We start from the raw sequence: 15930 nt of genomic DNA, 5'->3' as shown, positions 1-15930 counted from the left end.
TGTTCTGGATGTTTCTATGTGCAGAATCACACAATATGTGCCTTTGTGTCTGCCCACCTATTTTCAAAGGGGACTCGCTTTTTTCTGTTATTGACATAGAATTTCCCTTAATCGATATTGAAACCCCCAAAGGATTACAGATGAGATGTAATCATAGAGACCCCTTTAGGGATTATGATCACAATATTGGGGTTGAGACCCCTGTTCCTGCTGGGACACCACAGCCTGACCTCAGACAGAACACGGCTGGTTCCTCCTGTGGCCCACACAGAAACCAGGGAAATGCAGAAAGCTGGCAGACACACCACAGAGGGCAGATGCATCACTCACAACCCAAGGCCAGAGAAAAGTTTCACCTGACTCTGCTCCAAACCAGGCTCCAAAACACAGGGTTCCACAGGTAAAGAGACCAAAAGCGTGTAACTCCAGGGGGAGGATAGGCACGTGCAAGTCCAGGGGGAATATGTGTCAGAGATGCGGGAGCTCCTGGGGAAAGGCTCTGGCAGAGGAAACTCTATGGAGGCAGCGCTGGTCACCCTCAAAGCGGCAGGTGTCTGGTCTGGGGACCGGCAGCCACGGGGAGAATGTGAAGAACCAGAGGTCCACAGCAGGTCCCCCAGAGAGAAGGGGGATGGGCACCCCTGTCTGGGAGACCAGTGAGCAGCGCCCATCCCGGGCCGCAGGTGCACCCATCACCTAGCAGCGCTCAGCCTCAGACTCCGCCCCAGAAACTCTGGCACGATTTTTCACAGAGGCACTGTCAGGAGTGTTCAGCACAGCGGTGGTGGAGAGAGCAGGGAATGGAACAACACTCATGCTCAAGGAGATGGATGGGGTCCACGGTCCCAGTCCTCATGACAGGATGTCCTGTAGCTACTGTCCCAGGGTCGTCCAGGCATAGAATCCGGGAAGCCCCTCCTGAGACCCCACCACCACCACCACCACCACCCTGCTCCTGGGAACATTCAGAATTGTTTGAGAAGGTGGAGAGGATCCAGGGTGACAGCAGGGCCAAGAAGAAGGACGGTCAGCACTGGGAGGACAGAGGGATGTGCCCTGAGCCACCATCCAGGGCCCAGGCTGTGACGCCCTCGGACCTCACCCCAAATAATGGCTCCTGATGTATGAACCAGACTCCTGCTCCTTCACTCCCTCCTTCCCTACCTCACTTATTCACCGTCTCATTCATAACCCGCTCTCTGCTTTCCGTCCACCCCACCCCTCCCTCCCCTCCCCCACTCCCTCCCCCACCCTTCCCTCCCCTGCCCCACTCCCTCCCCCACCCCTCCCTCCCTCATTCAGCAGAAGATCTGGGGCCCCTGCTTTGTACTGGGCACTGGGGCTTCATCCATGAGCACTCCCCAAACCCACGTGGTCATGTCCACTGTGGGAGGTGACAGGGGGCAGTCCTCAGGGCTAGCAGTGGTGATGAGCACCAGGAATCCGCTCCTGAGAACAGAGGCCGGTTGCACAAAAAAAAAAAAAAAAAAAAAAAAAAACCAGAGAGACCCATGCTTAGCACTTCCTCTAGAAAAATCTAGTCCTGAAAAGTAAATATATCCTAGACCTCATGCAGTGCAAGTGCTAATGGCCCATACGCCTTGATTCCTAGAAGCAACAAAGAGTAAATCATCCAGTGTCGACAGGGGTTTGTGACACAACTTTTCAGACCAAATGACAGCATTCCAGCCAACATCTCCAGGGCCTCTGAGTTTTCCCAAGGGACTCTTTGATCCTCTGACTTTTCCATCGACTTCCTTGGGAGGCTCTGTCCTGTCGTCTTCCTTGTCTCCGGCCTTTAATGCGACCCTTCTGTGGTCTCCCCTCCCCCCACCAGGGCCATCCTCGCCAGGATTCCCCAGGCCCCTTGGCTGGGTGCCCACATCCCACACTGGGCTCCATGAACCCTATGTATTGTGCAAGGCTTGTGTGCTCCCTCTGAGGTCACCTGGCATCTCCCTTGAAGCGGCCTGCATCTTCCTGCACAGGCTCTCCTCTGACAAGTCTGTGAGGCCAGCCTGTTCCCATGTCATGGGCATGGAAGCGCGAGTCTAGAAGGTCCAGATGACTTGCTCCCAGTCCCAGTGTGTGGAGGCTGGGCCAAGAGAGGTCCCTGAGCAGAGGGGGAGTTGGGTCCCGGGACCCTGTGGGAGGACGTGGCACAGTGAGCCCGCAGGAGGACAGTGAGCATCATGGGGTCCTGGTACTCAGGCCAGCTGGGAGACCACATTCCACTGGCACTGGATCTGTCCCTAGGGCTGGAGGACGTCAGGGTATCCACCCTCCCAGGCTGCAGGCTGGCAGTGACGGGCAGGGGAGGGGCAGGGCTGGTGCAAGAAAAAGCCCTCAGGTAGAGAGGAGGGGGAAGGGGCTCCCCCAACAGCAGGTGCACTGGGGCAGACTGAGGGGGCATCAGCGGACAGCAGTGTCTGCAGCTGGGGGCTCCACACAGGCCCCTTCCTGAGACTCAGCACAAGCTTGTCTGGATGGCCTGTGTCCCAAACACAAAGTCTGGCCCAGGAACTCCCCTCAAGCTCCCACTCCCAATGCTTTGTACTCAGCTCAAGTGCAAGAAACGACCAGTAGTTTAGGTTACGCTGGGCTCACAGAGACATGCGAATTTTTGGCCCATGCTGTAACATTGCTGGCATTTTAAAGATCTCAGAGCTTTGATTCAGAAATGGTAGAATGCCAGGGACCCCAGACAGCTTTCTGGAAACCTGCCTCTGTGCCTTGCAGCCCTCCCGTCCCACCAGATCTGCTCAGAACCCCTCCAGACCACAGACCTGCGGTCTTGGGTCCTCAGACTGCCCAGATGATGTGCCTTCAAACAGCGATCCAGGTGGGGCAGCAGGACACACTGAGGATTCCAGTAACTCCCCCTCCCAGAAAGTGAGGGTACTGCTGGATGAACTGTCTGAAAACAGCCAGGTCAGGGTTCCAGGAAGACACCAGAGGCACAGGAGTAACTGAGGAGCATCTGAAGGTCAGGTATGGACAGTGGGAATCTCGAGTGGTTTTGCCTGGGGGCAGCTCCTGTCCCCCTAAACTCTCAGTGTGATGGCTCTACTGGCAGATGGGGGAGGGACCATGCCTGGAGGCCCCTTGTCTGCACTGTCAGAAGTTGCCAACTTGGTCTGTGCACAGGTGGAGAAACCCAGCCACATCCCCAAAGAATTTCTGGAAACAAGAGCCATCTCAGTGGTAGCCAACCTGGGAGGTCAACCTTCAGGCTGCCAGAGGTGGGATGGAGCCACAGACCAGCACACTAGCCAGACATGGAAGAAGGAGAACCAGTTCTGTATTTCAACAGTTTCTGAGTTACTGGTTTGTTCCTATGCTTAGTATACTTTGCAAGGTCTTGAAAATGTTCTCATGTTCTCTGCTGGACAGGTTCTTGAAAAACCTCTGGTTTATAGGTAAAATCATCTGGAATTGACCTTGGTTGGCACAGCCATGCTGGGAAAAGTATGGAGTTTCCCCCAAATACTAAAAATAGAACTCCTGTAGGATCCCACTACTGGGTAGACATTTGTAGGAAATGAAGTCAGTTTCTTGAAGTAAGATCTGTACACTCTCACCCAATCTCCCCGAAAAGGGGAAACCATCCTTAGCAACAGGGTACCTGTGTGGTGCCTGGAGTCATAGGCAACCCTCCCCTGGAGGCAGGTACCTCCCTGGACAAGGGGCTGCCCCAGGGCTGGGAGGTCTCCAACAGCAGCACCTTCAATGTCCTGGATGCTAGGAGAAGACAGAGTACAGCACCAGGCCAGTGAGGGGCAGGACACACTACCCCAAATATGGCACCTTGACAAATTAAATATAGAAACTGAAAGAATTTTCCATAGAGCAGAAGCAGAAATTTCCCTCTGATATCCAGCCATCAGCCCTTCTTCCCTGAAGCAGGTCAGAATACTCCCAGGTGGTACTTTCTCTCCCCAGACCACAGGGTGGACATGATTCTCACCAGTGTCAAGGAATTTAGGCTATAAGAACAAGCCTAATTAAACTAACCTTTATTTTCCTAGTTACTTTTTTAAAAAAGATTTTATTTAATTATTTGACACAGTAAGAGGGATCACAAGTAGGCAGAGAGGTAAGCAGAGAGAGAGGGGGAAGCAGGCTCCTTGCTGAGCAGAGAGCCCAATGCAGAGCTCAATCCCAGGACCCTGAGATCATGACCTGAGCTGAAGGTAGAGGCCTAACCCACTGAGCCACCTAGGCACCCTCCTAGTTACTTTTTTACCGTTAACCAGTCCTAGCTCAAACCCTGTGTCTCTCAATTCTTCACACTATGATTGCTTCTTTGCCTAAAACGTAGAACTGTCTGCTCCAACTGCCTCTGCTGGTCTGCATGTTCTTGTGAGGTTCCCACCAAAAAAATCAATGCACTTTGCCAGCTTTTCTCCTGTTCCTCTGTCTTTATCAATTTCTAGACCCAGCTGGGGACCTTAAGATGAGTTGAAGAAAACTTTCCTCTCTTACCACCCTGGGTGGGGGGTGGTGGCAGATGGAGACAGGAAAATCCATCCCATCTTCCTGGCCTTGGTTAAAACCGCCCCTGCTGGGAAGGAGCACACAGGGCTGTGCATGGCTGGGGGAGTCAGGGAGAGGCAGGTGGAACATGTAGGAAGCTACCTGACCCCCAGCGGGGGCACTTGGCCCCACTGACAAGTTCAGGGTGTGATGATGAGTATTATAATGGAAGCATCCTGAATATCACAGCTTCCCCACCCCAGGCTTCATTATTGCCACTCATTGTGGATGCTACTCTTGGCTTAGTGACTTTTCTGAACTAACATTGTCCAGTCTGTGCTCTTTGCTGCGTGTGGCCACTGAATCCCTGTGCTTTTAGCTTAGTGGTCAAGCAGCAGCTGGGCAGAGAGGTCACTTGTGTTTCTGAGCTACGGCTACATATTAGAGGGCCCCACAATCTCCTCCTCGGGTTCAAATAGTCTGCTCGAGTGGCTCATGGAACTCAGAGAAACACGTTGCTTACTGGATGACCAGTTCATTAAAAGGACAGGACTCAGGACCAGGCAGCTGGAGGCGATGAGCAGGGCAAGGTGTGTAACAGAGGCTTGGAGCTCGCCCGCTCTCAGAGTGAAAGAGGCCTTTACCCACTTCCACTCTGACCTTCGTCTGTACTTCCTAACTGATGATGTCCCTCCTTCAGGCTCATCTCTTAAGTCAAAGACCCAGCGGGCACCAAAACAACCCTTCAAGCAATAACCACTGCCTGACAACCAGCAAGACCCCACGTGATGGACCCCAAAACAATGATTGACTGAAATTTTACTGACCTCCTGCACCTACCCACCAAAGTTTGTCCTAGATTTTCCTCCTATAAAAGCTCAGGAGTGTTTTCAACACCTTGAGACCATGCCAGTCCTCAGCCTTCTGGTGTCAGCTGCACTGAAATACATTCCTTTCCTGTGTCACCACCATTCGTCTCTCTGCCTTTGGATCTGGGACACCGTGAAGAGTGCAGTGCAGCAAGTCAAATGCCAGTTGTTCCCGTCCCCAGGCTTCACTGCTGCTGCTCTTCCTGCAGTTCTGCTGTTGGCTTAGTGACATTTCTGAACTGATTTTGCCAAATCTGTATTCCTTGTTGTGTGTGGCCAAAATAGTGTCTGGTCTGTGAATACAGCGGTCAATTGTCCACTGGGTGATATTTCCTTAAACATCTGGAAACTGCCCTCCTTCTTAAAAAAAAAAAACAAAAACAAAAACAAACAAACAAAAAACCTTCCAGTCTTTGCAGATTGGGAGGAGGGCTCTTGGTGTGTGGGTGTCAGGATACACCTTCAGCACCAGCCAGGCCTCTTAGCACTCTGTCTTGGCCTTCACTTCCTACTTACCAAGACTGAGAATCAGCAGAGGGCAGAGCCTAGGGCCTTCTCATATCAACCCTGAGCAGGCCCCCAGCCCATGCATGCTGTGTCCAAGGGGCTTGGGAATAGGTCAGAGCTTCCAGGCCCTTCTTCCCTAAAGCTCCTCATCACTCAGTCTTTCTTCCAGTGATTCTGCTTGCTTTCTATTTGCCCCAACTCTTACCCATTGCCAGGCAGTAGAGACTCGCATATGCCTTTAAGTGGTTTGGATATCAAATGTCCTCCAGTAGCCACGTCACTACTGGGAGTGTTGGTGGAAAGCAACAAGTCAGAGAGGAATCCAAGGGTCTGGACTTGGTGTTTCCCTCTCCTGAGATGGGGACATCTGTGAGAGGAGCAGGTGGCCAGCTGATTGGGGAGGGGGTGCAGGCACCTGACATGGACAGGACACATGGGGTAGGTGAAGACAAGACCCCCGAGGTATGTTCCTGGCATCTGGACTGAACTTGTCATCAAAGCTGCAGATTGGTTGGGATCATCTTCAGGCTGAGGAGGAGAATAAGGGGAGCAGAGGAGACTGAGGAGGCTCATACCAGACACACAAAAAATTGCTCAACATCCCTCAACAGGAGGGAAATACAAATCAAAACTATAATGAGGTATCACCTTACCCCAGTTAGAATGGCTAAAATTAACAATACAGGAAGCAAGTGTTGGCAAGGATGTGGAGAAAGAGGAACCCTCTTACACTGTTGGTGGGAATGCAAGCTAGTGTAGCCACTCTGGAGAACAGTATGGAGGTTTCTCAGGAAGTTGAAAATAGAGCTACCCTACAACCCAGCAATTGAACTCCTGAGTATTTACCCCAATGATACAGATTTAGTGAAATGAAGGGCCACCTGCACCCCAATATTCATAGCAGCAATGTCCACAACAGCTAAACTGTGGAAAGAGCCTAGATGTATCCCTTGTTGTGTGTGGCCATTGGCCCATTGGCCACGTTGATCTCCATCACCTGGTGACAGGCCAAGGTCAGTCAGTGAACCTCTACCACCACCCCCCCAAAAATGGCCCCCATGTAGTAAATGTCACCCTGGACCCTGGGGATGTGGGCCTGGGACTGTGGCCGGCACTGGTAGCTGAAGTCTTCATGGGACACCCAGTAGAAACTGGGGTGCAGGGTGCCAAAGAGGGGGGATAGGATCTCCATGCCCACATGGTCACAGAACCTCATGTCCACTTCTGAGCACACCAGGTCATCCACCTCATGGAGGAAGTGCTGCTCACAGAAGCGGCTGACCATCGCCATGTGCTGCATGGGCACGTCCTGCCAGTGCGGGGTGCCAGGGACCTCGAGGACCACCACCTTCAGCCCTCCCAGGGGGGTACAGGGGACTGGCAGCCCACTGGTTGGTGATGACCTAGTAGGCGACCCTGTGTCCTACTATGATGGGCTTCTCTGCCCTCTGTAGGAACAGCTCCAGGAAGACCACCTGTTGACAGAGACAAGGGACAAGGCAGGAGGAGGGTTACTGTCAGAGGTGGTGCAAGGACCCCAGAGCTGTGGGCCATGGATGTGTGCACCTTCTTCAAGGGGACAGGCCCTGGGCTGCTTTAAGCAACAGCCACTCTCACAGTCTGTCCAGAGCAAGTCTGCTTGTGGGACCTCCTTTCCTTCTGCTCTCAGAGAGGGAGGCCATCAGCACCCCCATCATACAAAGGGGAGCCTGAGGCTTCAGAGGTGGGAAACCAACCCCACAGTCAGAATGCTGGAGCCAGGAACACTCCCCCTGTGCCGAGCTCCCAGGCAAACCCAACAGGTGCCCTCTCCTGGCCGACCCCCTGCAGGTCCTTTCCCCATCTGCAAGGCGTAGAGCACCTTCTGGCACAGGCCTCCTTTCTGTGGCCTACAGACTGGCTAGAATCAGCAGGGCTGGCCTCCTGCCCCACTTTGCTTTGAGTGGGCTGTCGCTGGTCCCCACAGAGTTGTTGTCTCCAACCCCATAAGGTTCTCCCTTGAAGGCTACTGGGACTCTTGCTGACAAGGTCCATCAGTCAACCCTGCTATTCCTAGGAGTGGTCACCCTTGAACTCCCCCAGATCAGGAATCAGGTCCAGCCCATGGGCAAGGAAGGAGAAAGAGGACCGCTGGAAGAAAAGGGGGCTTGCTTAGGCCCCAGCCATGAATTCAAGAGCATAAGCTTCCAGGTCCAGGTCTACATCTCCTGAGCCTTAAAAAGTTGGAAGTCTTGACTCTCTGAGGGGATCACCTGTGGGGACAACAGCTCCCCCATTGTCAGCAAGGGTGGTAAGCCCCTCTGAGACTGATTTTTTAAAAGATTTTATTTATTTGACAAAGAGGGAGACAGCTAGAGAGGGAACACAAGCAGGGGGACTGGGAGAAGGAGAAGCAGGCTCCCCACTGATCAGGGAGGTCAACATGGTGGGGTTCAATCCCAGGACCCTGGGATCATGACCTGAGCCAAAGGCAGATGTTTAATGACTGAGCCACCCAGGTGCCCTGAGATGGATTTTTTTCACAGACACTAAGGCTACTTCCCTGTGCCTGCCCCATACCTAGCAGCTTAGTAAGTTGCTCACACAGGGAAAGTGAGCACTACATTTAAATTGGGGGCAAGGCCAAACACAGCCAGCAGACATGAGTCAGGTCACCAGGGGGACAAGTCCAGACATCAGGGTAACAAGCCAGACAGGAAGCAGGGGGAGAGAAGAGTGTTCCTGGCAGAAGGCAATGTAAAGGCCTGGGGTCAGTTCCAAGGCACATGTGGGATGACCACACACCTGGGAGGCCCACAGGGGAGGGGGGGACATGGTGGGAGAGGAAAGGCTGGGAAGAACAAGCAGCTGGGGAGTGGATCACATAGAGGCTCAACATTTATGTCCTGAAAAGATCACTCTACTGGTTACTGGAGAAGAATGGGCTCTGTACAGCTGAGAACAGGAAAACCCTAACCATAAGCCCTAATCCTAACCCCACCCTAACCCTAATCAAACATCACACTCAATTTTGAGGACCGACAGCTCTACTCTGTCCATCATGCTGGCTTTCACTCCTTGCTCAGTATTGTACTGAGAATTCTACCCAGAACAATATGGCAAGAAATAAGGAATCCACATGTGAAAGGAAATACTAGAACTAGCTCTATTCAGAGAACAGAGATGGCATCATCTTATATACAGAGTTGCCTAAAGAATCAACAAAAAATTATTACAGCCAGTTCCCTAATTCTGCAAAGTTACAGGACAAAGTATCAATACACAAAAATCTCTCTTATTTGTTTACGCTAGCAATGAATCATCCAAAAAGGAATTAAAGAAAATAATTCCATTTTAAGGAATATCAACATTGACAATATACATAGGAATAGCTGTAATCAATGTGTACAGCTTGTACACCAAAAATTACAAAACATTGCAGAAAGAAAGTAAGGGAAACCTAAATAAATCTGAGGACACCCCATGGTAATGACAAGACATACTATTGATAGGATGGCAACAGTACACAAAGCAATGTGGAAATTCAATGTGTCCCCAAGAAATTTCACAAAGGCCTTTGGGAAGAAATGCACAAGCTAATCATAACAGTCATATGGAATTTTAAGGGAACGCAAGATAGCCAAAACCATCCTGAAAAAGAAAATCAAAGGTGAAAGGTCACATTTCCAAAGTTCAAATCTTAATACAAAGCAACAGTAAACAAAACATTGTGATACTGTTGTAAAGGTAGGCATACACCCTGAAACAAATAATACGTTATATGTTAATTAATTGAATTTAAGTTAAAAAAATTTTTAAATAAATAAAATTTAAAAAAAATTTAAAGTATGCATACAGATCAGTGGAATTTAACTGAGAACCCAGAAATAAACCCCTTCATCTATGGTCCACTGAATTTTGACAAGGGTGGACAACATTACACTAGGGGACAGAATGATCTTTTCAGCAAAGGGTGGTAGACAATCCACTATCCATGTACAGAGGAATGGCACTGGACCCTTACCTCACATCACATATAAATATTAATTCAAAATAAGTTAAAGGCTTAAATGTAAGAGGTAAAATTATAAACTCTAGAAGAAACAAATGGGGATAAATCTTCATAACCTTGGATTTAGCGATGTTTTTAGATCTGGCACCAAAGCATAAGAAGGGAAAGAAAAAAATAGATAAAATAATATCCTCAAAATTAAAAATCTGTCCCAGGAGCCTGGGTGGCTCAGTTGGTTAACCATCTGACTCTTAATTTTGGCTCAGATCATGATCTCAGGGTCATGAGATTGAGCCCCACGTCAGGCTCCACACTGAATGTGGGGCCTACTGAAGATTCTCTGTCCTTCTCCTTCTGCACCTGTCCACTTGCTCACTGTCCACTTGCTCACTGTCCACTTGCTCACTCACTCACTGTTAAAAAAGAAATGAAGGGGTGCCTGGGTGGCTCAGTGGGTTAAGGCCTCTGCCTTTGGCTCGGGGCATGATCCCAGGGTCCTGGGATCGAGCCCCACATCAGGCTCTCTGCTCAACAGGGAACCTGCTTCCCTGCCTTCCCTGCCTCTCTGTCTGTCAAATAAATAAATAAATAAAAGTCTTTAAAAAAAATTTTTTTAAAGAAATGTAAAAAATTTAAAAATATTTGTGCATCAGAAGATACTATCCAGAAAGTGAAAAAACCCAGAATGGAGGGAAATATTTGTAGATTATTTATCTAATAAGACTCTGTTGCCCAGAATATGTAAAGAGCTCTTATAACTTAACAAAAAGACAATCCCATTTTTGAAATGGACGAAGGACTTGGATAGACCCTTCTCCAGAGAAATCATACAAATGGTGAATAGCACATGAATAGATTTTAAGAATCTTTTATGGAAATGAAGATTTAAACCAGTTAGATGCCCTTTTACACAAGTAGAATCACTATGATCAAGAAAACTAAAAATAGTAAGAGGATGTTGAGAAACTGAAACCCTTAAACTCACTTGTGAAAAATGGTTCAGTCTACATGTAAAATAGTTTGGCATTTATTCAGATAGATCAAAGCAGAATTACCATATGGTTCAACAATTGTACTCCTAGATATATACCCCCAAAATTGAAAACACTGGTTCAAGCAAACAAACAAAAATGTACAGGAATATTCATAGCAGCAGAGTTCACAATAGGCAAAAACCAGAAACAATGCAAATGTCCGTCCATGGGGAAAAGGATAAACAAAATGAGGTAGATCCATAAATGGCCATCTTGTTCTGCCCTATGAAGGAATGACATAAAATAGTTCATTTGTGGGGACAAAACATGGTGGTTCCTTAAAATATTAAACACAGAATTCCACTGCAGCCTAAATGGCCCCAAAAATTGAAAGTAGAATTACCCATATTCAAAGCAGCCTTTCTCACAACAGCCAAAAGGTGGAAGCCACCCAAGTGTCCACTGACAGATGAATGGATAAACAAAATGTGGTTTATAACCATGGAACATGATTCAGCCTTAGAAATGAAGAGAGTTCTGTGGTGCTTGGGTGGCTCAGTGGGTTAAACCTCTGCCTTCAGCTCAGGCCATGATCTCAGGGACCTGGGATCGAGCCCCGCATCAGGCTCTCTGCTCAGCAGGGAGCCTGCTTCCCCCCCACCCCACCTGCCTCTCTGCCTACTTGTGATCTCTATCTGTCAAATAAATAAAATCTTATTTAAAAAAAAAAATGAAGGGAGTTCTGACACTACAACACAAGTTGAACCTGGAAGTCATTACACTGAGTGAAACCAGCCAGCCACAGACGGAGAGATACTTGTGATTCCACTTGGATGAGGTGTCTGGGACACAAAACTGGATGTGGCTGCAGGAGACCGAGAGGAAAGGACAATAGGGAGTTGGTGTTTCATACATACAGGCTCCCTCGGGGAGAATGAGAAAGTTCTGGAGAATGATGTACAACCGTGGGAGCTCAGCTAAGGTCAGAATTGTGTATCTGAAATGTTTTAAGTCGTCGATATTCTTATGTTCAGTCACTGTGAAAAAGTGATTGAGGGACAGACGCACGTCACAATGTGGATGGACACTGAAAACAGCCCCAGTGACGTAAGCCATATAGAAATACCACTCCAGCTAAAGCCATCTGTGCTCCTTAAGTCCATCAAGGTTACCCAAATAAGGGAAAGTCCTGGAAGAAGTTCCAGAAGAAAACTGGATCTGAATGGAGAAGACACTTCAGACCATCGGGGCAGGTGGTAACAGTTGAAGTGGGCCTGTGCTCTGGGTTCAAATGTGGAAACCATCACGATTTCCTCACTTGGGGTTCCATGGTGGTTCCACAGGACAGCGTCCTTATTTGGGGTAAAATGAACCAAATAGCTTGGGTGAAGTGGCAAACGTGGTCAAGAAATGACAGCTGGGGAGTCTGCGTGTGGAGATAAAGCATATTTGTGCTGCTGTGACAAGTTACTGCAGATTTGAAACCACCACAGAGTAAATGACTCTTCCAAACACCCACATTAGCACCACATTACAGAAGCAGAGAGGACATCAGACTCCAGGACGGAGGCCAAGCCCTCCCAGATCCAGTTCACCCACCATGGACAGACCACTTGCCCTTGGAGGAGGCCACATGTTAGCAAGAGACTCATGGGAGGATTAAATCAGGCGCCCCCGTGTCTTGGGTGCAGTGGAAGCAGCGGGATTTGGAATTCCAATTCTCCATAATGCTCAACCACAACCTGGTTAGAACTGTGAACAAACAGGAAGGGAAGCCTCAGTAAAGTGGACTGGGCATGCCAGAAGGGGAGGCTGGAAGGGGGTGCCTGGCGCTCAGTGCCTGTTACAGACCCCACATTAGAATCCCCCACAGGAGAAACTCATCCGTTCCCAGGCCCCACAGGGGAAGCTGGAGGGTCCATCTCCTACAAGAAATCCCGCAGCTCAGCCATTGAGAATCCTCCATCACCCCGAGCCCCTGCTTTTCTCCAGTGGACTTTCCTTCCAAACAACCCTTCCAACTTCCTCCTCCTCCGTGAAATAATGTTCCTCTCCTTTGTTTCTTGCACTTGTCTGTGATGGGACTAGCTTGCTCAGCCCAGATTGCCATTCTCTGCTATTCCCGAATAAACTCATTTTGCTGGTCAACTAACTGGCAGTTTGAGTCTAAAGTGAACAGAACGAGTAAGTTCAAGAAACTTGCAAGGAACAAAATCAATCTACATGAATCAATTGCATTTCTACGTGCTCTGAAGGAACCATCAGAAAGAGACTATGGGGGTGCCTGGGTGGCTCAGTGGGTTAAAGCCTCTGCCTTTGGCTCAGGTCATGATCTCAGGGTCCTGGGATCGAGCCCCACATTGGGCTCTCTGCTCCACAGGAAGTCGGCTTCCTCCTCTCTCTCTCTCTCTCTCTCTCTGCCTGCCTCTCTGCCTACTTGTGATCTCTATCTGTCAAATAAATAAATAAATAAAAATCTTAAAAAAAAAGAAAGAAAGAGCCTATGGAGAACAATCCCATTTACTACTGCATCCAAAAGAACAAGAACCAAAAGAACCTCCTGAACCAAGGAGGTGACAGACTTGTCCTCTGACAGCCATGAGACACTGATGATAGACATGGAGGGAGACACACGGAGATGGGAAGACAGGCTGTGCTCAGGGAAGAACCAACACTGGGAAAATACCTGCTCTCCCCAAAGGCGTCTACAGGGTCCACGCTGTTGCTCCCGAACTTCCAGACTCTGGACCAACCCTGAAGAGGGGGTGGACACAGGAAGGACCCTGCAGGGCTGAGGCGAGGGGAGCAGAAACACCCAGCTGGCATCCACTCCCTGACTGCAGACTGTCTGAGGAGCCCCACGAACCGAATCCGCATGTGTGCACACAAACCCAGACGTGGGATTCAGGGCGCACATCCAAGACCAGAAAGGGGAGACCCCACAGACCCGCTCATAGCACCGTGGGAGGCCACATCACCACACACAATACCACAGAAGCCCCAGTGTCTACACAGCGTGCCCTTCCTCCCTGGGGTCCTGAGACCATGCACCCCCTCGCCAGTCCCTGCTCAGCCTGCTTCTCCTCACCTTCTCCTCCAGCCTCCAGTCCTGGAGGGGGCTGGACTGCTGTCAACATTGAGGCAGCCCCACATCCTCCACAGTAGATCCTGTCAGTGTGGATGTGGACCCACATCCTCCCCAGCTTGTCCTGTCAGCGTGGGAGCGACCCCACCTCCTCTAGAAGTCTCCACAGTGGGTCCTGAGGAGGCCAGGCTCCTGCCCCACCTACGATGCGCAGGCCAGGCTCAGGGCGGGAGCTGGGGTCTGGCGCCCTCTGCAGGCGGTAGAGACAGTGCAGGACTAGGGAAGCTCACCCTTCAATGGAAGCACCTGCTCCCTCTAGCGGTCCAGCTGAAGCCATTTCATTCTGGAAATTCAAGCTGCATGGAGCCCAGTACCCCCAACTTCTCCAAAAATAGCTAAAGAACAATGAATTGGAAACAATATGGAACAACAACAGTCCCTGGCCCAAACGGTGGCTCCAAACATGACCCTGGCTCTGACGCAGACCCACACTCTGACTTCAACTTGTTCTCAAGCCTGGCCCTGTCCCCAGTCCAAGACCCTAACCCTATCCCCCAACCCAAACAGTGTTCATGAGAATCAAAAGGTAGAAACTGCAAATATCCATCAATAGTGAACCCATGAACAAAGTGTGGTGAAGGGTTTGAATTTGGGTTCATGTTCAGGTTTCAGTCAGAATTCTAGATCAGTCTTTGGTTTTAGGGTCAGGGTGAGGATTTAGAGTTAGGGGCAAGGGAACAGTTAGAGTTTAGGGCTTTAGGTTTATGATTTAGGGTTTAAGACTCAGAGCTTCTGGGATAAAGTTCAAGGTCAAATTTGGGGTTTGGGTTCATGCTGGGATTTGGGTTCAGTCAGGGTTCATGGCTCAGAGTTCTGGTTTAGAGTTTGAGTTCATGCACCAGGGCTTGGATCCAGGGCTCAGGTTCAGAGTCAAGGCTTTAGGTTCAATTTCATATTTGGAATTCAGGGTTCCAGTTTGGGCTTTAAGGTCAGGTTAGGTTTCAGCATTAAAGTTAGAGGTTAAAGTTAGGTTTAGGAATAACACATTCTCTTCAGTTGTCATCATGGACACAAAATTTCTATCGGAAGTTTCTAAATCTGTAATGTATTTCATCCGGGTTTCAGGAGCTGGTTTAGAATTTAAGATCTTAGTAACTCCCTACCAACATCATTCTGATCCTAGGGTCTCCTAGTCACCCGGAAGTCACTTTTGTCTTGGCTCAAACATACCCTTGGCAGAGAAGGGCGAGCTGCTGCCAAATTTGAGATGATTTCACAGTGGTGGAGGTGAGAAACCAAATATTGTGGAACTGCTCATGGAAAATGAAACAGAAGACAAATAATTGGTTGACTCCTGATTCTTCCACAGTAACAAAGACCAAACTTCCAATAGAATCTGATAATCTTCCCTAGGAAGGCCTATGGTACTCATTACCAGTACCAAAAGAGGGCCCCTTCCCCTGCTTTATTTTTTTTAAAGAAATTTTTTACTTATTTGACAGACAGAGATCACAAGTAGGCAGAGAGAGAAAGGAGGAAGCAGGCTCCCTGCTGAGCAGAGAGCCCAACTCGGGGCTCAATCCCAAGACTCTGGGATCAATACCCAAGCCGAAGGCAGAGGCTTTAACCCACTGAGCCACCCAGGTGACCTCCCCTGCTTTAAACTAAGAATCACAGCAGGATACTTCCTACTTTGTGTCGAAAATAAAATTTTATTATTTGGCTGTTCCAGTACAATTTGTGGAAGCACTGACATTTTCCTTTCTCAAATCCTCATCGACACACGGGTAAAATGCGGGCAATGTTGTAATGCACGAATACCAATTACAAGGAGGGCTACTAGAAGCAATAAAAAGATACTGAATATGAAACTCAGAAAAAGCACACTTTATGAGCAGTTAATGAGGATCCCTAACCATAAGATCTAACATCTCATCCTATAGAATTCACCCATAAAAATCATCAATAACCGTGGCGCCTGGGTGGCTCAATCAGTTAAGCCGCTGCCTTCGGCTCAGGTCATGATTA

General features: G+C 49.2%; 1 pseudogene; it reads right to left on the bottom strand.

Annotated features, from left to right (window-relative positions):
- Positions 1-6789: 6789 nt before the first annotated feature.
- The window catches only part of LOC132008170 (histo-blood group ABO system transferase 2-like), a 39293-nt pseudogene continuing 30152 nt past the window's right edge, over positions 6790-15930 (bottom strand).

This window comes from Mustela nigripes, unplaced genomic scaffold, assembly GCF_022355385.1.
Source record: "Mustela nigripes isolate SB6536 unplaced genomic scaffold, MUSNIG.SB6536 HiC_scaffold_75, whole genome shotgun sequence".
NCBI lineage: Eukaryota > Metazoa > Chordata > Mammalia > Carnivora > Mustelidae > Mustela > Mustela nigripes.
Note: the sequence above shows the minus strand (reverse complement) of the source record. Positions and strands in the feature narration are given on the sequence as shown.